The sequence below is a fragment of the Lissotriton helveticus genome, chromosome 6, assembly GCF_964261635.1.
Source record: "Lissotriton helveticus chromosome 6, aLisHel1.1, whole genome shotgun sequence".
Classification (NCBI taxonomy): Eukaryota; Metazoa; Chordata; class Amphibia; order Caudata; family Salamandridae; genus Lissotriton; species Lissotriton helveticus.
Window position 1 is genome coordinate 2,122,367,393 of NC_136067.1, and position 25,340 is coordinate 2,122,392,732.

At 46.6% G+C, this 25,340-nt stretch overlaps 1 protein-coding gene across 1 annotated transcript in view; it reads right to left on the bottom strand.

Annotated features, from left to right (window-relative positions):
• Positions 1-24,602, bottom strand: part of LOC144762092 (uncharacterized) — a 74,843-nt gene extending 50,241 nt beyond the window's left edge. Inside the window, exon 1 of the mRNA XM_078647220.1 lies at positions 24,479-24,602. The gene's annotated coding sequence lies outside the window, so the exon portion shown is untranslated. The remainder of the gene's footprint in view (positions 1-24,478) is intronic.
• Between the last annotated feature and the right edge of the window lie 738 nt (positions 24,603-25,340).

Consider the following 25,340-nt stretch of genomic DNA (forward strand, 5'->3'; position numbering starts at 1 on the left):
GGGATGGTGCCTTACGAGCAGCAGGCCATTAACACACAGTTCCTGGAATACTACTCCACCCTTTATTGCAGCAAGCTGGACCCCAGAGAGCTAGAGGAAGGGAATTTCCTTGACGTAGAGTTACTGCAGGTTGAAGCAAACGAGGCGGAGAACCTGGGCCAGCCAGTAGAATTGGGTGAGGTCCGGAGCACTCCCAAGCATATGGCCAAGAACAAAACCCCGGGCACTGATGGGTTACCATCGGAGTTCTACGTCACATATATGGATGCACTGGCTCCAAAATTGGTGTCCCTTTACAATCGCTCAAAGCAGGAGGGATGCTTGCCTGCCTCGACGAGGGAGGCAGTGATTGTACTGCTCCTTAAGCTGGGCAAGCCAGAATGGGATCGAACAGCGTATCGCCCCCTGGCGATGTTAGACATTGACTATAAGATCCTGAGCGGTATTTTTGCCTGATGGGGCACATGACCACTCTGGTGCACGGGGACCAGTCTGGGTTCATTCCCATCCGGAACAGGGCCATGAATATTCGACGGTTATGTCAACTGATGCAGGAGGAGGCGGCTGGAGGTAATGAGGCGTGTGTACTATCTGTGGACATTCGAAAAGCCTTTGATAGCCTAGAGTGGCCGTATCTGTTTCGGGTGCTAAGGGCCTTCGGCTTGGGGGAGGGGTTTGTGGCCTGGACGAAGCTTCTCTACTCTCGCTCGATGGCCAGGGTTCGCACCGTGGGGGTGATTTCGGCTGCTTGCGACGTGGGCAGGGGGACAAAGCAGGGCTGCCCGCTGTCTCCCTTCCAGTTCGCCCTGGCAATGGAGCCGTTGGTGGTTTATGCACGGACAGGGAGACATTACAGGGGCCTAGGGGGGATGGGTCAGATGCACTACATTGCCTTATATGCCGATGATTTGCTGATGTTCCTTGCCAATACCACTGATGAGTTACACAGTGCCTGGGAACTCCTGGAGAAATGTGGGCGAGTAGCAGGGCTTGAAGTTAATTTGCCAAGACCTGTCTGTTTCCACTGCATGGGGGCAAGGGGATCCTCCAGAGGGGATTGACGTAAGATGGGAAGGCAGTTGTTTACCCTACTTGGGGGTTAGAATTTACCATGAGGCCACTGATTTATTTGAGGGTAACGTAGGGCAGGCCCCGCGGACCACCAAGAGTAACCTTGATTTCTGGGGGCCTCTACCTTTGTCGGTTGCGGGACGAGTGGCACTGCTAATAATGATAACCCTACCCCGTTTGCTGTATTATTTTGTCACACTGCCGCTCTGGGTGCCTGGCCTGGGAAGTGCTTCGCCCAACTCAACTCCATGGTTTCCAGTTTCCTTTGGGGATCAGGGAGACGACGAGTGGCGCTGCCTATTATGATGCATCCACGACAAGAAGGGGGCCTTGCAGCACCTGATTTTGAGGCTTACTACCATGTGGCACAGTTCCAATGACTTACGCAGTGGATGCAGGGAAACTGGGAGTCGAAGTAGATCAGAGAGGTAGGGACACGGGGCTTCGCCACTTAATTAGGATTCTGTTACATGCGTGAAAGGGAGACACCCAGAGAGTTTTGGGTATTGTGGCACTGCTGGCATAGGGCTCTGAGACGCGCTAGAATGTTTCCGGCATATGCGCCCGAGATTCCGGTGTGGTTTTGTGAGGCACTGCCGCACGGAGGGTACTGGCAGTGTTTGCGCGAATGGGAGAAGATGGGGATCTCATCCATTGGGGATCTCTATGAGGACGGTGCCCTTATATCATTCCATGATCTCATGGAACGCCACAAACTGCCTGCTCAGGACTTTCTTCTGCATGTGGCGTAACAGCGGCAATGCGCAAACATTGGAAAACGGAGCTGGAGGAACTGCAGGCCTTCCTCCCTTGCCAATATGTGAACAACTCCGCGGGTCGGATCAAGGCGGTTACGTGCTTGTATCGAAGACTGACACAGGGTTTACGGGGTCCTCTTGTGGGATTACGCACTAACTGGGAGGCAGATTTGGGAGCGCCTATTGAGGCGAATCCCTGGGAGATGCTAATGGAGCGGGCATGGAAGTGCTCTCGAAACACGAGATTTCAACACATCCAATTCTATGTGTTTCATAGGGCATACCTCACTCTGGAGGATGCTGCATTTTTGCACATGCTCTGGGGTTGCCCATTGCTTCAGGGGTTTTGGGGAGAGGTCCTACCTAAATTGACAGAGGTGAGGGATCGGGAACTGCAGAATACTCCAGGGATGTGTTTGCTACATTGGTTCCCCAATTGGTTCCCCCACACCACCACACACAAAACCACCAGTAAGTTCCTGAATCTGGGGTTAGTCCTGGCCAAACGTGAAATCACTAGTCATTGGAAGGCGGTCACAGCCCCCAGTGTTGCACGTTGGCTAAGGGAATTCATAAAGTGGGCGGACTGGGAGGGGACCCTCTGGCTCCAACTAGCTCAGAGAACTGATAACGACAAACTGTGGGACACGGCGAGAGCCTGGGTGATGATGGTGGACCTGCTTAAAAATCCGACTGACAATGAGGACTGATTCTTCCGGTTTTGGGTGTCTTTTCTGCAACATGGGACAACTGCAGACCACAGGGTGAGAGGGGGGGTGGTTGGTATCGCTACCGTATGTGCATCACCCTAGGAGGACCATGACTCACTGACGGGGAATCTGACAGATGGTGTGGGGTGAATAATGTGCAACAACGGTGCTATTAGGGAAAGCAACATGTCTTAGGGGAGGAGGGAGGCCCGGTTATGGGGAAGTTCGAGGGGGATCGTGCTGGAGGGGGGGTTATGTTCATTGTTTTCTGACATGATGATTTACTGTGGGCAGTGTTCGTTTAAGCTGGGACCCACACGACTCAGCCTCTTAGGGCCAAGCTACTCGACGATGGGACTATGCCCCCCACATTCGGAGGGACTCCTCTCCCTGCAGCAATGAATGGGGTGGCCTGGACGAACTAGTGAGGTGAGGGGCCGTATCATGATGTGGTCACAAATGTCCTTTGAATAATGCTGATATAATGAAGTCTATGAGCTTGTGTGTCTGATGCGCCTGTTCAGACTATGTAAAATCAATAAAGTTTGTTTTAAAAAAACTAATTCGGGAAAATCTAACACTTTATTAAAGATGATCAAATTATTATACTCGAACACATGGGTACAGATCAAAGTCGGTGACGGAAGACATACAACTCGTCGCCTTGAGACCAATATTGGCTTGAAACAAGGATGTGTCTTGGCACCCTGCCTTTTTAATCTTTTTATGTCTGATCTCCCAGCCCATTTTAAACATGTTAATGCCCACTCCCCTGCTATTTTGGGCAAAGAGTTTAAATATTTACAATATGCCGACGACACCATTTTATTAAGCCAAACTGTTATAGGACTAAAAAGACTAATAGATTCTTTTAACCAACATGTTATTAAAAATGGTCTAAAAATAAATACCAAAAAAACGAATATAATGACTGTGGAAAAAATTAAACTAGGATTAAAAGAATGGAATATTAATGGTTTGGCCATTAAATGTGTAAAATCGTACAAATACTTAGGAATCACATTTGATGATAGAATGTCATTTAGGCAGCACTTTAATAACCTTGAAGCTAAGGGAACATCATAATCATTTGCTTTTAGAAAACTGAGAGATAAGCTATTATGTCCAAATTATGATCATCTGCTGAAGGTTATGAAAGCAAAGTTAATTCCATCTTTGGATTATGGTTCCATTATTTTTCACGGAAAAGATGTGTACATTCTTGATGACATTGAATTAAGGACATACAAATCAGTTTTTAGGATTCTCAGATATATTAGTCGTGCCAATATAAGACTAGAATTTGGTCTAAAAAAACTGATTTTGGCCCAACAATCTACATTTCTAAAGTCCTCATTGACATTGTCTCGTGCTGAAGACTGTTCTCTTGCAAATCAGTGTTGGCTTGAGATAATGAGAAGTGAATATGCGAGTAGTTGGCAATTTATTTAAATGAGTGCCTATATAACTTTGATTGTCCAAATTTAGTAGACGAAGTGAGGAGTAAAGTGGTTTATAAAAAATCAATCAACCAATCAGCTATTTTATTGTCAACTATAATGGATAAAGATGAATTAAGGAAAAGAAATCATCTATGGTTAATTGCTAACTTCTTTGGTAAACTGGTTCCCCAACCTTATTTGTTGTTTCATTTAAAACCTTAAATTAAGAATAAATGTATGTTATTGTGGTTTGGGAGATATCCAACTAAAGATGGAATACCAAAATGGGAGAACAAATGGCCCTCCAACCTATGTAGGGTATGTGAGTCTTGTGAGGAAACCCTAGGACATGTAGTAACTTTATGCTCAAAATTGCTAGAACAGCGAAGGACCATCTTAAAGTCCTTTTTTTTTTTTTAAACAGATTTTATTTGTCTTAGGTCACATATAATGCATAGCTCCAGAGCCCGTAGTCTTCGGCACACATCAATATATTAGCAATATAATCTTAGACATTTTGTTCCTAAACCAACAACACTCCCCCCTCCCCCTCCCTCCGTTTGTGCAGATGTTGCCACTTATTTACAAAGACAAATCTGGAAGTCACATGCCCAGTCTAGCCAAACACTCCCTCCTTTCCACTCATGTGCCACCTGTCATATCGTCGGAAGGGCGGCCCTCTAAAGTCGGGTCCAGGTCCAACCCTCGATAGTCCGCCCATCTCTTTCAGATGGTATAATGCTTACGAGGGCACCCCCTGGCTATAAACACAGGTTGCTCCAGACCCATACAGAAGTCCATCCCATTTTCCCATGCCTCTAACGGCAGACCTTGAGGCGCCTTCCACACCTTGGCAATGTCCCTCTTTGCCAGCGTAAAGCCCAACAATAGCAGGTGGTACTTGTCCCTATTGCCCCCTATCCCCTCCATCACATGCAACAAAGCTAATTTCGGCGTGCGTGGATGCTCCCACCCCACGACCTCTGACATACAGGCAAACACCCCACTCCAGAATCTCTGCAATCCCGAACACCCCCAAACCGTGAGCATTAGTGTACCCTCCTCCACTCCACAGCGGAGGCAATCGGGGGAGCTGATCATGCCCGCCCTCCAAAGGTGCTCTTGGGTGAAGTATGTGCGGTGTAGGTATTTAAATTGAATCAGGCGTAAGCACGTGGAGATTGCTGCTCCCCTCAGGCTAGCTAGTGCCTCTGCCCAGTCCTCCTCCTCTAAGTCCCCCACGTCTCCTCCCCACGCAGTCCTAAGTCTGTGAAGGTCAGCTGAGCAGTGGTGCACCAGCGTTTGATAAATGCGTGACATTTTCTTGTCCGGGAGCTCGCCCGTAAAAACCTTGGCCTCTAGCGGGCTAAATTCAGGGAGAGGCCCTATGTCAGTCAGGTAGGGCATCAGCGCGTGCCTAAACTGCAGGTATTTAAAGAATTGGGAGCATGGCATCCCGTATTCATCCTGTAAGTTCTGAAAGGACTTCAGGGTACATCCTGTCATGACATTGCCTAATGAGGAAATCCCTATCGCGTCCCAGCCCCCCAAACCCCGCAGGGCATTCAGATCGGGAAAACGACCATTTCACCAAAGGGGAGTCTCCTGAGTCAGCACGTTCCACCACCCCATTCTACCCAAAGCTCGCCTCCAGACATAAAAGACCACCTGCGTGGCGGACGGAAGACACTTCCGAAGTGGTGCGGAATACAACAGGGCGTGTACAGACTCAGAGCCCATTAAGTACCGCTCCACTGCATAGGCCGGATCTCCCCTATCCCCATACCACCACTCATTGAGTACCGGCAGATGCGCCGCTTGATAATAGGAGAAAACATCAGAAGTAGCAAGCCCCCGGGTATGTGGATAAAAACATGTTCGCAGACCCACCCATGCAGTCCCCCCCTCCCACAAGAACCCACCCAACGCCGAGTTGACCTGCTGAAACCAACGGGGCGGAATCCGGAAGGGATGATTTTGTAGTTGGTACAATAAACGGGGAAGCGCCACCATTTTAAAAATAGCTGATCTGCCATAGATCGTAAGATGCATGCAAGACCAAACCTTCAAGTCTTCGCGTGTGCGGTCCCATACCGGAGTGAGGTTGTGATCGCGGGAGGCAGTCACCTCTTCCGACAAGTACACCCCCAAGTATTTCATCCCTCCGGTTGCCAGCTGCAGTTTAGAAGCCCATGTGCCCGCCCGCCGCCGACCCCCCAGGACCCACAACGTCGATTTACCTGGATTTATATATAGGCCGGAGGTTTCACCAAAAATCTGCAAGATACGAAGCAGCCGCGGTCCCGATCAGTCCAGGTCTGTAATGAAAAACAAGACGTCATCGGCATATAATGCTATTTTGTCGGTGAGGCCCGGTGCCCACCTAAAACCCCTGAGCTGGGCATCTATGCGGACCCACGCCGCCAAGGGCTCCATGGCAAGTGCAAAGAGATAGGGGGAGAGGGGACAACCCTGCCGAGTGCACCTCCGGACCCGGAATGAGCGCGAAATCGCTCCCCACACTTGCACTGACGCCTTAAGGTCCGTGTACAATAACTGTAGATACGCCATGAATCGTGGACCAAAATTAAGGTGCCGCAGCAAGGCAAATAAATAAATCCAGCTCAGGGAATCAAATGCCCTGTCCATATCCGCTAGGAATAATGCCGCCTGCTCCCCAATCTCTCCCAGGCCGAGATTGCAATTAAAGTAGATTTTTAATTAATTGGGAGTAGGATGTTGTAGAAACGCAATTATTTTATGTTTAAGTGGAGCTACCACCCGTCTCATTTACCGATTTGTTAAGTTTATTTTTATAGCTGAAAAGAAACTTTGCAATATAGACAATTCAAGTGAAGACACTTTTGCTACGAAAATTATTTTAAAAGCTGCAATGATTGTCTTGGGTTATGCATTGTCCTCAAACTATGGTTGTTAGGGTTTGATGGCCCAAGTGCGGTTTTTTATATCGGTTTCAAATGTTTTTAGGGAGAGTGTGGGCATTTTGAAGCTTGGTTAAAGTCTATTACTATAAAATCACTTTATTGCAAATGCCGTTTCTAAGGCATCTTCATAATGGTGGGTCGTTTTTCATGTACCTTTTTAATCTAAAAGGTTACTTGACAACTTTACATGCTAGCACAAGGCACCTTAATTTCTGCTGCTAAATGTTCATTAGCTTAATTGAAGTTTATGGTCAAATTGTTCCTAAATGTTATTCCTTTGTGCTTTTTATTTATTTGTGTCTTTGATTTAAAGTACTGTATTTTGTGAATTAATGCTGTAGGCACTTTCTTCTAGTAAACCGATTGTTTGTAGTCAAACAAACTATGTCAGGGCTTAGCTGAGGATCTCGTCTTGGATATAAATGTACACTGTATCTGTATATTTTTAATCTGACTCTGTTTTGGATATGGGCTTTGCTGATTGTAATGATTTTAAGTAATCAACAAATAAATATTTCTTCAGTCTTCACCCCGTTCCTGCATTGTCGTATGAAATCCGACTGCGGGGCGCCCGAATGCATGTGGAAACGAACAGCAGTGAGTGAACGGCACTGCTATCTAAAATGGTGACCCGAGGCCAGTAGAAGCATAGAAAAGAGAGAACTGACCCCGCAAGTATGGCGGAAGAGCTGGACTGCGGAGATGCTGGTGGTCCTCACTGACCCTGTGAGACAATCGCTGCTAAGCACAGGGCGTCCGTGGGCGAGACGGTGAGCCCGCTGTTCAGGGTGTGTCAGCTGCCTCGGCTTCCGAAGGACAATGGTAGGATGCACTGGCCAGCCAAAGTCCCTCTGCTGATCCCCTGACGGTGGGGCCATGACTGCTGAGGTACTGTGAAGGCGCTGTCCCGGGTTGGAGGTAGGGCGGACAAAACACAGATGCTCACTCATTGCAGAGCGAACACCGCTGAAGCTGTGGCTCCGCAGGACGATGCCCATTCATAAGACCCCAAGCACAGTGGCTTTCGTTGCCGAGGGGCACCTCGCAGGGCCAAAATAACTGAATCCTTTATTGTGGCCCCGGGGCATCACGGACCAGATGCATGGTGTGCTCCCTGCGAGTGCCCAAGTAAGGACCATAACTATCAGACTCCCCCCTGCTGAATGTGGGATCTGTGGTGCAGCTGCTCAGTCATTGCAGCACACGCACTGCTGAGGCTGCGGCTCCCGGGGATGATCCCCATTCACAAGGCTCAGAGCAGAGAGGCTGCCACCACCGAGGGGCGCACCACATGGCCAAAAATACAGAATCCTACATAGCGATCTTGGGGCATCGTGGGCCAGATGCATGGTGTGCTCCCAGCGAGTGCCTGAGTAAGGACCATACATATCAGAACCCCCCCCCCACCGAGTGACCTGTGGGGCTTGTGTCTTCGCTCAAGCGCCATACTGCAGGCCTGAGCAGACAACAGCAATGAGAAGACCACACGATAGCTGGCCCCTGGCGATGGGCAGAAGGTAACCTGCCAAGTGCGAGTGTAAAATTCACCAAGCGAATGTAATGGGAAAAACAGACAGACAACAATCCTCCCTCACCTTTGAGGCAAAGAAAGCACCTAGTGCTACACAACATCTGCACTCCAACTCCGAACGGAATCCTCCTCCACAGCCCAGGATGGCCCTGGAAGCTACTCTGCTGGCCATGGAACAGAGCCTGCAGTCAAAAGATGGTAAGATCAACGTCTTGACTAGACGCGTGGACAATATGGCCTCTAAATTAGGTAAACAAGCTATCCGTCTCACTACAGCGGAGCAAGGCATTTCCGGAGCTAAAGATGATATTCAAGAGCTCAGCCAGAAACAACTGAACAAGGACAAGATCTTGGCTGTGATTCGCGCAAGAAAGCACTGTCCACTACTTCTTAGTTAGAAAGAAAGGCCACTTTATTAAGACAGGTGCAAACAAAATCTGAAACAAAACTATTTCAATTATTTATTTAATAAACCAAAATTCCTTCAGCTTAACTTAGCATTCTTACTAAAGAGTAAACCCCCCACCAAGATAACTCAAACAAACCCAGAAGCAACTGACTCTTGTAGATACCCCCCTCCTTTCCTTTAACTGCCCTTTGAGGATGGACCAACCCACTCCAGGCTGCCCACCCCCCATTAAAACTCGCCTACCAACAGAATAAATAAACCTAAACCTGTCTTAGCGTGGCAAGCCTACAGACATTGTTGTCAGTACCTAAAGCACCTAAAACTAAAACAACCTGACAGGGAAAAAAGAGGGAAGGGGGAAAATGAGGGAAGGGGGAAAAAGAGGGAAGGGTGGGTGGGGCAAAACAAACTACGCTACCCGCCTCCCGCCGGCACAGTTCCCTTCCCACTCTCCCTGCCTCTATTTATGCCCTCTGTCCTCGCCTATCTGATTATCACCTGCTCCCCGTGGCCAGCCCTCGCGCGAACCTACCCAGGGAGAGACCGGCTCGCGCACGGCTCTCCCTGGGTCCCCCCTTGAGCCAAAAACCAGGACTTGGAGGCACGCTCACGACACAATAATTTACGCAAAATGTGTGTCCGAGAGTCCACAAATACAGCCCGTCTAGAAAAATACATGGAAGAAATGCTAGAAGGTGTATTCGGAAGTGAAGAGCTGTCGGCTGAACTAATAGTGGAACCAGCCCACAGATCCCTGAAAGTACGCCCACCTCTGGGGCCCCCCAAGGCCGATTATTGCCAAACTCCTGAATTACAAGGACAAGGTTCTGCGCCTCTCGTGTGAAAAAGGTGTCACACAGTATCAGGCAAATGAAGTGTCCTTTTACCCCGACTTTACTGCCGTGGTTCGTGTGGCACGAAGGGAGTTCGCCCCAGCGATGAAAAAAACGACAGACACTGGGCCTCAAATACGCCATGCTGTATCCAGCTCATCTGAGAGTGGACCACGACCTTCGTCAAACCATGCCTGCCTCCCCAAGGCAGCTATGTACTTCATTAGGACTGTGGGGCATCCCCGCCATACACCCCCGAGTGGCGATGCAGCTACGGCTGACGCCAGAGATTAATGTTTTAGACTCGAACTAAGGGAAGCCCGTACAGATAAGTCTTTAGAGGAATGACTTGGAACTGGGTGGGCTCTTGTACTAGGCATGTGTTGCGTAGTTATAGAAGAAACAGACAGGGTCTGCAAGCAATTTAGTGTGACTATCTGATGGGTTGGCAGATGGGTTCATACTAGGCCCCTCTGCATAAAGGCACTCCACACAACACCATACTAGTGTTTAGCGGGTGATGGAAGCTGTGTACCCCCTAATCTATATCATCTGCTGGCCAGGAACCATTTAGTGTCCTCCCAGCCACCTCTGTTGGAACGGAGGGCTGATGGTATCTTGCGGCCCCCGAGAGGGTAAAACCCACTGGGAGCAAATGTGTTCTACTAAATGTTTCAGTCCCCAGGACCAGAATGCTTTGTACGATCCAATTGTATTGGTGTACTGTACTGGGCACAGCTTCGGTCAGTCGACGGCGCTGAAGTGGGTGGGAGGAGGGTATGTTCTTGTTGTTTTGCTGTTGAGACTGACTGTATGCCATCTGACACACAACCACACAGATGGGCCTCTCATGCGAACCCACATACATTGTGTTAGCATAATATGATAGTGTCATGTGTGCAGTGATAAATAACCATAACCTACTCACATGGAACATGCATGGGTTGAATAATCCTAGAAAGGTTAGGCAGGTATTTTGCATACTTGGACCGTCACCAGGTACATATTGCATTCATACAAGAAAAGCACCTTACCGCGCATAAGGACGCGGCGGGCACACATGAAACAGGCCTCCTCCTACTTCTTCCACTCCTCCTACTCCAGAGGGGTCCTCATTTTGGTCTGTGGAAGAACCCCCTTTACCACATTGCTCTCTGAAATATATGATCAGGGAAGGTATGTCATAGGACAGGGGACAAGTTAGGAAAAATAGCAAACATACATTAAATAACTGAACTCTAATGGGAGCAAAAAATGGATAGTCCACAGTACCATATTTTAGAAAATTATATCTTTATTCTATTTTCTGATAGTTTTTAGGATATTTTTGATTCTTTACCATTTATAAAACTGTCAGATGCATTTAATCACATTATTTACAGTTACTATTTACATGTATACTCCTAAACATAAAAAGCGGATATGTATGATGATGGCTAGCGGCAGAATAGAGACTACGCGCGTTTCGGCACTGCTACCTTCATCAGGACACCGTCTTTTAGCATCACTACCAAAAAGAAGACAAAAATGAGTTGTTATATATCTGACTTTGAAAAGGGCAGGGGACATGCAGGGACACAACACTAACCCTAATCAATGTATAAGGCCCGACACAGACGATTCCAAATTCTATACCACTCTCTATACCCAGATATATAAGCTACAACCCTCTACAATTATCTGGGGGGTGGGATATTAACTTTCCATTAGACCCAAACATGGACAGACCTACAGGGCCGCCTGGACAGATCAAATAGGCGAGCAGGGCACTTTGGGAGGGTCTGGGGGACTACAAATGTACACATCTATGGCGTATACGGCACCCAGAGAGCCGAGAAGGCACACTCATCTCAATGGCACACAATATTTGGTCACAACTGGATTACTGGCTGGGAAGCAGGGAGGCTAGCACATGGGTGCAAGATGTACGTCATCTACCCAGGACACTGTCAGACCCCCCCCCCGTGCTGCTGTCTCTGGCGCTGCCGCCGGGTCCGGCCCTTTCAATGGAGGCTTCAGGCTTCTGCTTTATCAGACGTGGTTTTCAGGGACAATGTTAGGGCAGCCTTCGTGCAGTACTTTGCTGAAAATAAGGGCTTAGTTGATAAAGCCGGGATATTGTGGTAGGCGTTTAACCAATGATTCACGGGACATCGGGCTGGACTCCGGGCTGGAGGGCTACAATCCATACGTTCTCTCTTGAAATATCTTGTCTCTCTAGAGGTTGTACGAAGTCACTCCAGACATAAGAACTCACCTGTCCAAATACGCTGAGGTAGCACATCACGAGCTTTGTTATTTGTCGAATCGCTGGTCCGCACAGGCATATGGAGAGGGAAGCCGACCTGGGACCTCGAGACATCCCACAAATACCTAGTATCACCACTCAGGAAGGGACGCGACATCATGACTCCCGAGCAATCCTGAAAGGTTTCGTAGACTTCCACGCCAAACCCTACAGTGAGCGCCCCTCGGCGTCTCCACGTGAGACAGACGCGTATCTCAATGACATTGCACTAGCGTGACTATCGCCGGGTCAGAGGGAGTATCTGGTCTAGCAGATAACGGAAGAGGTGGTGGGTGAGGCCAGCCACTCGATCCAAACAGGAAGTCACCTGGGGGCGACGGTCTCCCAGGTGGCGTTTAGAAGATGTGCTCAGACCTGCTAGCACCTCACCTTCTTGAAATGTTCCAAGAGGCATATGACAGGCAATCTCTACCCTCCCCCCCACTTGCTGGGAGGTGCTGTTAATCATGCTATTGAAACCAGGGAAAGCACCTGAGACAGTGGACTCATATCGCCCGTTGTCACTAATCAACACTGACTTTAAAATATTAGCGCCAATCATCGCATAGCAGCTGCAGCCATTGCTACGGTCTCTGGTATTGTGGGACCAAGTGGGGGTTGTTCCCACTAGGTCCACTACTCATAATGTTCGCTCCCTCTTTGCTGTTATATATGCTGGCTGCAGCAGTTTTCCTGGATGCCCCTAAGGTGTTCAACTCCATACAGTGGTCATACATGTTCACAGTGCTGGTCCGAAAGGGGATGCTATCAGCTCCCCTATCTGGATTCGATTGCTGTGTGCAGGCCCCATCGCAAGTGTTGCATAAACGGCGTAACCTCAGACCCCGCGCCAATATACAGTGGAACGCGGCGGGGTTGCGCACTCTCCCCTTGACACTGGCGCCCCTCGCATGCATTATCAGACACAAGCACTCGTCTCTGGCTTCGCGCTTCTGCCATCTCCCTCCACGGCAGCGATGGGTGGTGCATGTGAGGGAACCTGCTGTAAACCCGGATCCCTCAGTGAGGGAGTTTGTCTCTGGTCTGATCATCATTCGGACCAAATCGGTCGTCTTTCTGCTGATCCCCACCAGAACTCCGCGTGTGCCAACGCACCCACTGAATGGGGTACAGAACCCCTAAAGTAACTGGGCATCTGGATACATCGCGACCCAGAAGTTGTAATGTGTAAAAGTCATGCAACAGCCGTGTCGAAGCTGTGAGATGAGATGACTGGCAGGATTCGTCTTCCCTTCTCACTCGCTGACAGGCTAGCAATCATTAAGATGGTCGTGCCACCCAAGCTTTTCAAACATCCCCCTCCCATTAACACAAGAGTTTTTTAAACATCCCAATCTTGCATGCCATCTCTCACATGGGCTGGAAAACAGCCAAGAACCAGAGGGCAGACGCTCACACGTCCTTGTCTCCGAGGAGGTTTTGCAGCTCCGGAATTGTACCTGTATTACTTGCGTGCTCGGGCCCATTTCACTCACTACTGGTGCCCCCCAACAGGACATGGCACATGCCCCTGCTGAAACGATGACACCCACCCGATCCTCCTTACACGATAGTGATGCATGTGCGGCCGTCGAATGGCCCAGCGTACAGCACAACTGGAGCATGGTAGGCGCACGCTACACGTGCACACAATCCTCCACTGTGTGCAATGCCACTACTACTAACACACCACCCATGCCTATCAATCAAGAAAAAGGCAGGGGCAGGAACCCTAGAGCGGGAGACGGGGCGAGGACTATGGATGATGCTTTCCCTGCGGGATCTTTTCTCATGCTCACAGAGGTAGGGTAGGCAGGCGTGCACCCCACTGCATAGCTTTGTATACTATAGACTAAGGGCAGCAAAGAAAGCGCTATACTCCTGCTCTCCCCAAGAAGCGTCCGCGCTGTACTCACTACAGACTCTGCTCTCACGTGCCAATCGGAAAAACATATTACCAAATTATAGAGCTCCTCCCAGGGAGAGAGAGGTGGACTCAAAGACAAGGCCAAGGAGAGATGGGGTGCCATTCTGGACACCCCAATAATACAGGCAGACGGAGAGTCCTGCTGTGTCCTACTGGACAAGCTTACACCCAACTGTAATTTCAAGATAATACATTTTAAATATTTGCAGCACGCCTATTACTCCCCCCTCAGGCTTCATAAATTTGGGTTGTGAACAAAGCTAACGTGTGTGCAGTGCCAGTCTGAGAAACGGACTACTTGCTCCTAGCGTGTGCAGTGCCAGTCTGCTGAGGCGGACTACTTGCTCCTAGCGTGGACCTGTGGCCCGGTGTTCCGAAACTGGAGGAAGGTTGCGCAAAATGGTAGAGACGCAGATAGATTGCAATCCCACAATGTGTCTTTTGGGCCTTATTAAATGGTACTTGCCAACGATACGCAAACTAGTAGTGGTGTGACTGCTAATGGCCAGACGCAGAGTGTCAATGTGTTGAGGAGGGAGGAGAGTGCCAAGGCGTGCTGACTGGTTATATGATTTAGCACACTGTAAGGCTCAACTGGAACCATACACTAAAGAGCTAACTCCAGCATCCAGACCAAGAGACTTTTGGGCCCCATATGGAGCCTATATGCTGTCCACAAATGCAGAATAGAGTGACTCACCAGATTGTATCTCTTGTGCAATGTGGGGGAAGGGCGGTGGATGGGAGGAACAATGACAATGTTTATAATTTCTTTATAATTGTGTGCCAGGATTCTATGCTAGAGTCTCTGGTTTTCTCTTTGGTTTACTGAATAGGTTTAGGCCTGAGATATGAATAAAACCTTAATGGAAAAAAAGAAAGAAAAAAACGTTTATGCTGAGTAATGCTTGATTGCACTTGCATCCAACAGTGATGATATCTTTTAAAATCTGTATCTCTCGAACCCACCAGTGGATTTCATTCGTCAAGTTCTCTAAAAATTCATAAAAATATAATCTATTTTTAAAAATTTGTATTTACTTTCTTACATGTGTTGTTGCTTTATTACGTTGTTTGGTGCTGTAAAATGATTTATACATAGTTCCTTTGCTAAGCATTACTGCATGCAGCCGCATCTACCCAGGGTTGTGCATGAAGTTAATTAAACAAATCTGACTGAACCCAAGATGGTGAGTTTAATGCATGATAGAATCCCACAGCCATATCATATAGTACACCCAAATCCTCAGATTAGTGGCAGGGGTGGGATCCAGAACTTGTGTTTAGCTGTACCTTAACATTATTTAGTGAGTGGCCACTAAAAGAAAAGAACCAAGTCTACACGGAGAAAAGGTTTTTCTGAGAATGCCAAGTTCGGTTTCAAACACAACAAGATTATGGACGGAGTGGTGAAACTTTCCAACAACTCACCCTCAGTCACATATCTGGGTTTAATCCTTCGTTCTCCGCTCACTATGCCATTCCAGTTTGGACCCAGCCATATGCATATCAGTCTTGACCCTGCTCCCAGCCCGAACTGCCATGCCAGGTCCTCCCTGGACTGGAAACAAGCCTCCTGGGACCCGTTTCGGGGTTTCACCCCTCATTTGCCAGGCTACCTTGAATCCATTGGCACAGCTAGCAAGGGACCCATTTCTGCTCACCATATCACCCCAGTTTGGAACCAGCCATATGCAAATCAATCTTGGCCCTGCTCCTCATGGGAACAGTCTAGCTTAAAATACCATCCAGGTCCTTCCTGTACCACAACTTGGTACCTGTTTCTGGGTTTCACCCCTCATCAGCAAGGCTAGCTTGAAACCAGTGGCACAGCAAGCAAGGGACCAACGTTGGGCCATACCCTTGGCCACCTAGGGCAAACATAGCAGTTTGGGCTAGACTGTTCCCATGGGATGCATGGGCAAGACTGATATGCATATGGGTGGGTCTAAACTGGAATGGCATGGTGTGCAAAAATACTATGAATTTAGGCCCAAATATCTGTACTGGGAGTGAATGTTTGAGATTGTTTCAGCATTCCGTCCATAAAACCTTTTTGCAAGTTCTGTTACAAGGCACCTGCTCTCCAAGAAAAAAAGTTTAAAAAATTGCAAAATGTTTTACCAAAAGTCTTCAAAAATGGAGATGGGGAATGGAGGGGACTTGGTTACCTTGTCAACATTGAGGATCAATAATCTAAGAGCACTGTGCAAGAAGCTGAACATTTTCCAGGTCCTTCTGCGACAAAGGAGGAGCTGGAGAAAGCCCTGAGAGCCTGGGAAGAAGCCAGAAGGAAGCAGGCTCAACTGGAGGAAGTAATCACCCCTGAGAGTTGGTAGAAGGAAGAAGGCAGTATCTATTCTAACCCAGAGGTGGGCCCTAAGATTGTGGTCCCCTCAGCAAGATCAAGAAAAGTATGCAAGCGACACTAAAGACATATTAAAAATTATTCAAGAGATTAATTTTGATCCGAATTCCGATTTACTCAGGATTCTAGACGTTTAGGCCAAGTATACAAGAATTCCTCGGGAGGCATCACTGAAGGTTTTAGAGACTTTAGTGAACATGGTACCATTGGACTCCATCACACCCATACACTTTGTGCTCAATTGTGCACATTTGGTCCTTACCCGAAACTACCTTCAATTTGAGGAACAATTCTACCAACAGACACATGAGACATCAATGGGTAGCACCTTCACACCAAGCATAGCATCTCCCTATGTACCCAATTTTGAAATCATACATATCTTTAATAGTGACAACCCATTCAATACTAATATAAAAATCTGGAAACAATATATTGTTTACATTTATGTCTCTGTTATGTTATGTTAGTTGGTCTTATAATGGACTTATAATGGGCACATCTACTCAAGAGTGTCCCGGCGCGAACACTCTAGGGGAGCAGGAAACTAGCAGATGAAAAGATACGTTTTAAGATTTTTCTTGAAAGCAGACAGGTCTTCAATACTGCGTAGAGCCAAGAGAAGTGCATTCCACGCTGCCGCCGCCCTCCGAGTCAGAGACCTGCCTCCCAGCCTCTGAAACTGAAATCAAGGAACTAGTGCTAGCCGGAGGGATGCCGATCACAGCAGTCTTGAGGGTGCGTAGAATGTGAAACGTTTTTGCAGATGAGTAGGGCCAGTGCCGTGAAGGGGACGGTGGGCTCGTACCAGCGATTTAAACTTGACCCGTTCAGCTACGGGAAGCCAATGTAGCGAGCGCAAAAAGGTGCTGCATGCTATGTCTGGAAGGGGAATGAAGCAGAAGCCTCAGAAATTTTCAGATGGATTAACTCAAGAGATACATTCTTAGGATTCACTATAACACTGGACAAGAAGTCTATATCTGTCCTTGATTTGAGCACACAAGCACAAGACTCCGGCCTAAAAACCAAGGTGTATTCAGGGATGAGTTTTGACCATTCCATTCTATGTTTGGAGCACAGTTTTCACAGATTACATCGGGAGCGGGGGCCCCTCCATGTACCTTGCAGGGGTCCCCTCAACTTTCATTATGACCCTGGCAAGCCACACTAGCAGGTGTCATATAATGAGCAAGCCACACTAGCAGGTGCCATATAATGAGCAAGGCAGACTAGAAGGTGTTCTATAATGAGCAAACCACACTAGCAGGTGCCATAAAATGAGCAGTCCACACTAGCAGGTGCCATATAATGAGCAAGATTACACACAGTGAGCGACCCAGAATACCCTTGAGGGCTTGGGAGATAATGATAGAAGGGTAAAAGTGCCTTCAAGGGAATTTGTTTACATCAATTTAAGTTATTCAAACCAAACTTGGAGGGATAAATAAATAAACCCTGTGTGGATTCAATCTTTCTATGAATACTACAACTCACATAACATTAAACAAATCAAAACTACATCAAAACACAAGGACTGACAAGGTGTATAGACAAAAGGTTTTTATCAAAAAATAATTGAATCAATATATACAGTAAAACAAAGGTCTGAAGGTCTATAGATAATAAAAAATATATAACACAACAGAACCTAAGAACACCTATCCAATACAGTACAATAAATGATACAAAAGGAAGAGGTGAAGGTCGACGTTTCGGTCTCTTTAGAAAATACTTTTTGAGACCATCTTCAGGACTGGAGTCAATAAAAACTGTATAATGACCAACCGTAACCTGAAACATAAATGTTCTAAGTTACAAACAGTTCATAGATCAGTTACTCTTATCCATAACACCTTGAACATTCAACATTTAATATTACAAATTAAACACACTAAACATATAACATACTATTACACATTACGACGAATACTATCAAATAATTACAAGAAACACTTAGACATGAATCAAATTATCATTAGATAACATCCTACATGTTTTCACGGTCGTGCCGATCCAGAAAATATACATTCAATGTGAGCGATTACTATATTGTAGCAAAATTAATTCAAAACGTTTTCATATTCTCTAAACAAAAATAACTAAACATGTCTAACAGAATCAGATTTTAACACGGTCTATGCATTAATACACCTAAATAAATTCACGTGTTTTCTAAACAATATAAACGTTTCAGAGGGCCAACTGAGTGACTTTACCTTAATTTAGGTCAGGGACAGTTGAATAAATTCAAGAGGACGAACATCAAAGCGATTAAGGATCTCAAAGTCCTAAATGTAAACATGTTAAGATGTTAGGCCACTGTTACTAGGATTCTAAAAAGGGGTCCGATGTTATAAATATGTATAAATACACTTACTTAAGTAGACTAACGGGGCTGAGCAGACTAGGATGTCCTGCATTTATATGTTTCTTAATCCAAAACAAAATTGGGATCAATTCTGCACGTTTTACGATGAATTAATCTTCCTGTGGCACGTGTCAGATCTAAAAAATTATTTATATATAATGTCATGAATCTATACCACAATCTGCATTGGTACTAACAATAAATGATAAAGGGTTTACCTAGCACAGTGTGATTTTGGGCTGGAGAAACAACCGTCTCGAAGTGAGCGCAGGTCTCCGTTTTAATACGTGCCTTAGCGTTTCTCAGTTCTGTTTAAAAAAAGGAATCACAGCGTGATTTATTGACAGGAGTCGATCTATACGGTGACAATTATGTAAGGGTCTACACAGAAGCTTACCAAGAGTAAAACTCACTTCAAGCTTGATAGTGATCGAGGCACTGTGGGCAAAAGGCAACATAGACCGCAGGTTAAAATGCTATCGTGCCACAGTTATTAAAGACTAAGGGAGCTACACTAGCGTTTAGCGCTTACCGTTATTTAATTAACGCGGATCCACATCAACGTCCTCTATGGGTCAGCGAAGTAGCAGAGTTGCTCTTCACTCCTCATTTTATAGCCACCTCGTTTGGAGCTCGAAAGAGGACTGAAAGTCGGCGCCATGTTTAAGTGGTAAACGTTGCAGTTGCCACCAAAACATGCAGACAGCCGCTTTTCTACCGCAATTTAACAATTATTTACAGCGTGTCTGGGGAACAGTAGTTGGACCTCTAAAACGTCCATAATGGACGCGCATTCATTTATCATATTCCACAGTAATGATCAGAATTTACGTTTAAACAAATATCATATTTGCAAACCAATCCATATTGGTCCGAGTGTCATTCAGAAACAACATAAGTCAGCATTATTATATGGAATACATAACATCACCATATTACGGTTTACTTAATGATCAGGTAGACAGCATGTAACAATATCATGTATAGATACAAACAACAGTGTATTATACACTCATACAAGGAAGCAATATTAACCACTGGAGTCCACTAACAGATGGACTGAAATATGCACATGCTGACACCAAAGAGTCTATCGACTAAATCGATCTCACCTACGAACCACCATATGTTTGACGTTGTATTGGCATGTGGTGATTCAGCCACAATATGTGTTATTATATACAGACTGACAGATTTTTGGATGTAGATACAGACAGTTTATATTAAACAGGCTAGCGAATGCCATTCAGTGGCAGAGTTAAGACCTCTCTTTACAGTATCAGTAAGGCAGATTAACTTGCCTTCTCTCAAGGACAATATTTTATCAATGTTACTTTGTCTTTTATTCGGTTTGATCACTTCCAACACCCACCACACCATGTCTGTTTCTTTATGGCCGAGGTGTAAATAATGATCAACCAGTGGGGCATTATCCTTCCTGCATCTAATTCTTGACTGGTGCTGCAGGATTCTTTTTTTAATTGGCTGAATGGTCTTGCCTATATAATGCAACAGACACGGGCATTGAATACAATAAACCACATTTGTGGTATTACAGTTAGAAAAGTTTTTAGCCTTAAATTCCATGTCATTGATTTTGCATGATTTAACAGTTTTAGTTGTAGAACAAGCTGCACAATTATTGCATCTATGATGGCCCACTAAAGGACTGATTTGTCTCATATTGTCAACTGTATTAGCTGTTGGAAAATTTTCATAGGCATGCACCAACCTGTCGCGTAAGTTGGTCCCTCTTTTAAACGCGAACAATGGTCTTTTCTGTAGTTCAGGGATGGATTGAAGCAAATTCCATTGCTTACACACAATCTTTTTGATTGCGTTCGAATGAGTCCCGAACGTGGATACACAGACAATATTAGGAGTGTTCTTGCGATCTTTAACTGTTAACAGAGCCTCCCTGTCATTATACCAGGCTCTTTTCAACGCTCTACGCAACAGTCTAGACGGATATCCACGGGATTGCAGTTTGACTTTAAGTTTGTTCGCTTCGCAAAAAATAATCATTTTAAAGGTGCAATTTCTTCGAAGACGAATAAATTGCCCAAATGGTAAACCGTCTTTCAGTGCCTGCGGATGATGACTAGAAAAATGTAAAAAGAGTGTTTCTAGCTGTTTCCTTGGTGTAAAGGCTAGTATACAATTTGTGATCTGTGTCAATTTTTATAGTGATGTCTAGGAACGGCATCTCAAGGACGCTGTGTTCCATCGTAAATTGTAAATTGGAATTCCTAGTATTCAGCCAACGGTGAAAGTCATAGAGTTGTTCAACCGTGCCATGCCAAACCATGAACACGTCATCGATATAACGTAGCCATTTTCTGATATTATCAGAATAAGGATTCGACGAATGCCAAAGATGTTGATCCTCAAAGGATGCCACATAAATGTTAGCTATGTCCGGAGCGAAAATAGCGCCCATGGCTACTCCCTTCTGTTGTTTAAAAAAGGAGTTTTCGAAGAGAAAGAAGTTTTCACATAGCGGAATTCTAATGCATTCTAAAATGAATGATGTAGGTACAATATGTGGTCTTACTCTGGACTCAAGAAGTTTGCCCAGAATTTCGAGAGCTTCTATCTGCGGGATGTTTGTATATAAACTCCATATAATGAGCAAGCCACACTCGCAGGTGCCATATAATGAGCAAGCCACACTAGCAGGTGCCATATGTTGAGCAAGCCACACTAGCAGGTACCATATAACGAGCAAGCCACACTAGCAGGTGTCTTTTAATGAGCAAGCCACACTAGCCGGTGTTCTATAATGAGCAAGCCATACAAGAGGTGCCATATAATGAGCAAGCCACACTGGCAGGTGCAATATAATGAGCAAGCCACACTAGCAGGTTCCATATAATGAGCCAGCCACACTAGCAGGTGCCATATAATGAGCAAGCCACACTAGCAGGTGTCTTATAATGAGCAAGCCACACTAGCCGGTGTTCTATAATGAGCAAGCCACACAAGAGGTTCCATATAATGAGCAAGCCACACTAGCAGGTGCCATATAATGAGCAAGCCACACTAGCAGGTGCCATATAATGAGCCAGCCACACTAGCAGGTGCCATATAATGAGCAAGCCACACTAGCAGGTGCCATATAATGAGCAAGCCACACTAGCAGGTGCCATATAATAAGCAAGCCACACTAGCAGGTGCCATATAATGAGCAAGCCACACTAGCAGGTGCCATATAATAGGCAAGCCACACTAGCAGGTGCCATATAATGAGCAAGCCACACTAGCAGGTGTTCTATAACAAGCAAGCCACACTAGCAGGTGCCATATAATGAGCAAGCCACACTAGCAGGTGCCATATAATGAGCAAGCCACACTAGCAGGTGCCATATAATGAGCCAGACACACTAGCAGGTGCCATATAATGAGCAAGCCACACTAGCAGGTGCCATATAATGAGCAAGCCACACTAGCAGGTGCCATATAATGAGCAAGCCACACTCGCAGGTGCCATATAATGAGCAAGCCACACAAGCAGGTGCCATATAATGAGCAAGCCACACTAGCAGGTGTCATATAATGAGCAAGCCACACTAGCAGGTGCCATATAATGAGCCAGCCACACTAGCAGGTGCCATATAATGAGCAAGCCACACTAGCAGGTGCCATATAATGAGCAAGCCACACGAGCAGGTGCCATATAATGAGCAAGCCACACTAGCAGGTGCCATATAATGAGCAAGCCACACTAGCAGGTGCCGTATAATGAGCAAGCCACACTAGCAGGTGCCATATAATGAGCAAGCCACACTAGCAGGTGCCATATAATAAGCAAGCCACACTAGCAGGTGCCATATAATGAGCAAGCCACACTAGCAGGTGCCATATAATAGGCAAGCCACACTAGCAGGTGCCTTATAATGAGCAAGCCACACTAGCAGGTGTTCTATAACGAGCAAGCCACACTAGCAGGTGCCATATAATGAGCAAGCCACACTAGCAGGTGCCATATAATGAGCAAGCCACACTAGCAGGTGCCATATAATGAGCCAGACACACTAGCAGGTGCCATATAATGAGCAAGCCACACTAGCAGGTGCCATATAATGAGCAAGCCACACTCGCAGGTGCCATATAATGAGCAAGCCACACAAGCAGGTGCCATATAATGAGCAAGCCACATTAGCAGGTGTCATATAATGAGCAAGCCACACTAGCAGGTGCCATATAATGAGCCAGCCACACTAGCAGGTGCCGTATAATGAGCAAGCCACACTAGCAGGTGCCATATAATGAGCAAGCCTCACTAGCAGGTGTCCTATAATGAGCAAGCCACACTAGCAGGTGCCATATAATGAATGAGCAAGCCACACTATCAGGTGCCATATAATGAGCAAGCCTCACTAGCAGGTGTCCTATAATGAGCAAGCCACACTAGCAGGTGCCATATAATGAATGAGCAAGCCACACTAGCAGGTGCCATATAATGAGCAAGCCTCACTAGCAGGTGTCCTATAATGAGCAAGCCACACTAGCAGGTGCCATATAATGAATGAGCAAGCCACACTAGCAGGTGCCATATAATGAGCAAGCCACACTAGCAGGTGTTCTATAACGAGCAAGCCACACTAGCAGGTGCCATATAATGAGCAAGCCACACTAGCAGGTGCCATATAATGAGCAAGCCACACTAGCAGGTGCCATATAATGAGCCAGACACACTAGCAGGTGCCATATAATGAGCAAGCCACACTAGCAGGTGCCATATAATGAGCAAGCCACACTAGCAGGTGCCATATAATGAGCAAGCCACACTCGCAGGTGTCATATAATGAGCAAGACACACTAGCAGGTGCCATATAATGAGCAAGCCACACAAGCAGGTGCCATATAATGAGCAAGCCACACTAGCAGGTGTCATATAATGAGCAAGCCACACTAACAGGTGCCATATAATGAGCCAGCCACACTAGCAGGTGCCGTATAATGAGCAAGCCACACTAGCAGGTGCCATATAATGAGCAAGCCTCACTAGCAGGTGTCCTATAATGAGCAAGCCACACTAGCAGGTGCCATATAATAAGCAAGCCACACTAGCAGGTGCCATATAATGAGCAAGCCTCACTAGCAGGTGCCATATAATAGGCAAGCCACACTAGCAGGTGCCATATAATGAGCAAGCCACACTAGCAGGTGTCCTATAATGAGCAAGCCACACTAGCAGGTGCCATATAATGAGCAAGCCACACGAGCAGGTGCCATATAATGAGCAAGCCACACGAGCAGGTGCCGTATAATCAATACATCATATATGTGAGGTCAGAAGGAGAAACAGGGTCCCTGGTCCGCTCTGAAGAACGCTCAGCATGAGATACAGGAAGTGACGTTGTGACACTGCACATCTCCGAGGTGGCGCTCGAGTGACGCATTATCACAACAGTTTTCTGCAGCAAATACTTGTATTTATTTAGACTTTCAGATAATACCACTTATGGAGAATGCTGCAGCCGCTCTACACACATGCTCAGAAGAGATCCGTTTGTGTGACGGGTTGTGTGTTTCCCGCCTCGTTGTTACCTCCACGTACACAATAAATAAACTCCGGTTACGAGGTCCTGCTCCATTCACCTGCTACTTCAAAGTATTGCAGACTTCACGCATGCAAGGACGGAGAAGTTAAAACAGATGCAGCAATGCCCCCTGTGTGTCCCCTGTGCTCTAAAATAAAGATTTTACACTGTCTGGAAACTGTGTCTGTTTCCACTGAAAACAGAGCAGGGCAGCGTTTGAAAGGCGACGGCGAAAAACAACATTCAACAATGTCAATTCCAAGAGTGAAAAGAGACTGACCTTCAAGGGACTCGGCCCCCTCTGGTGCTGGTGACGTCACCTGCTCCTTTCTGCCCCGGGGGGTTTGCTGTGGGGTTCGGGTCCCTCCCAGGCTGCTCTTAAAATGTAGGAGAATGAGCGCTCTGCTGCTATCTGCTCTTGTAACAAAACACGAAGGGAGTGTCTGTCTCTGCTTCCTGTTACAAGACAGGAAGGGAGTGTCTGTCTCTGCTTCCTGTTACACGACACGAAGGGAGTGTCTGTCTCTGATCCTGTTACTAGACAGGAACGGAGTGTCTGTCTCTGATCCTGTTACTAGACAGGAACGGAGTGTCTGTCTGCTTCCTGTTACTAGACACGAAGGGAGTGTCTGTCTCTGATCCTGTTACAAGACACGAAGGGAGTGTCTGTCTCTGATCCTGTTACTAGACAGGAAGGGAGTGTCTGTCTCTGATCCTGTTACTAGACAGGAACGGAGTGTCTGTCTCTGCTTCCTGTTACTAGACAGGAAGGGAGTGTCTGTCTCTGCTTCCTGTTACAAGACACGAAGGGAGTGTCTGTCTCTGCTTCCTGTTACAAGACACGAAGGGAGTGTCTGTCTCTGATCCTGTTACTAGACAGGAAGGGAGTGTCTGTCTCTGCTTCCTGTTACAAGACACGAAGGGAGTGTCTGTCTCTGCTGCTGTAACAAAACACGAAGGGAGTGTCTGTCTCTGCTTCCTGTTACAAGACAGGAAGGGAGTGTCTGTCTCTGATCCTGTTACTAGACAGGAACGGAGTGTCTGTCTCTGCTTCCTGTTACACGACACGAAGGGAGTGTCTGTCTCTGCTCCTGTTACAAGACAGGAAGGGAGTGTCTGTCTCTGATCCTGTTACTAGACAG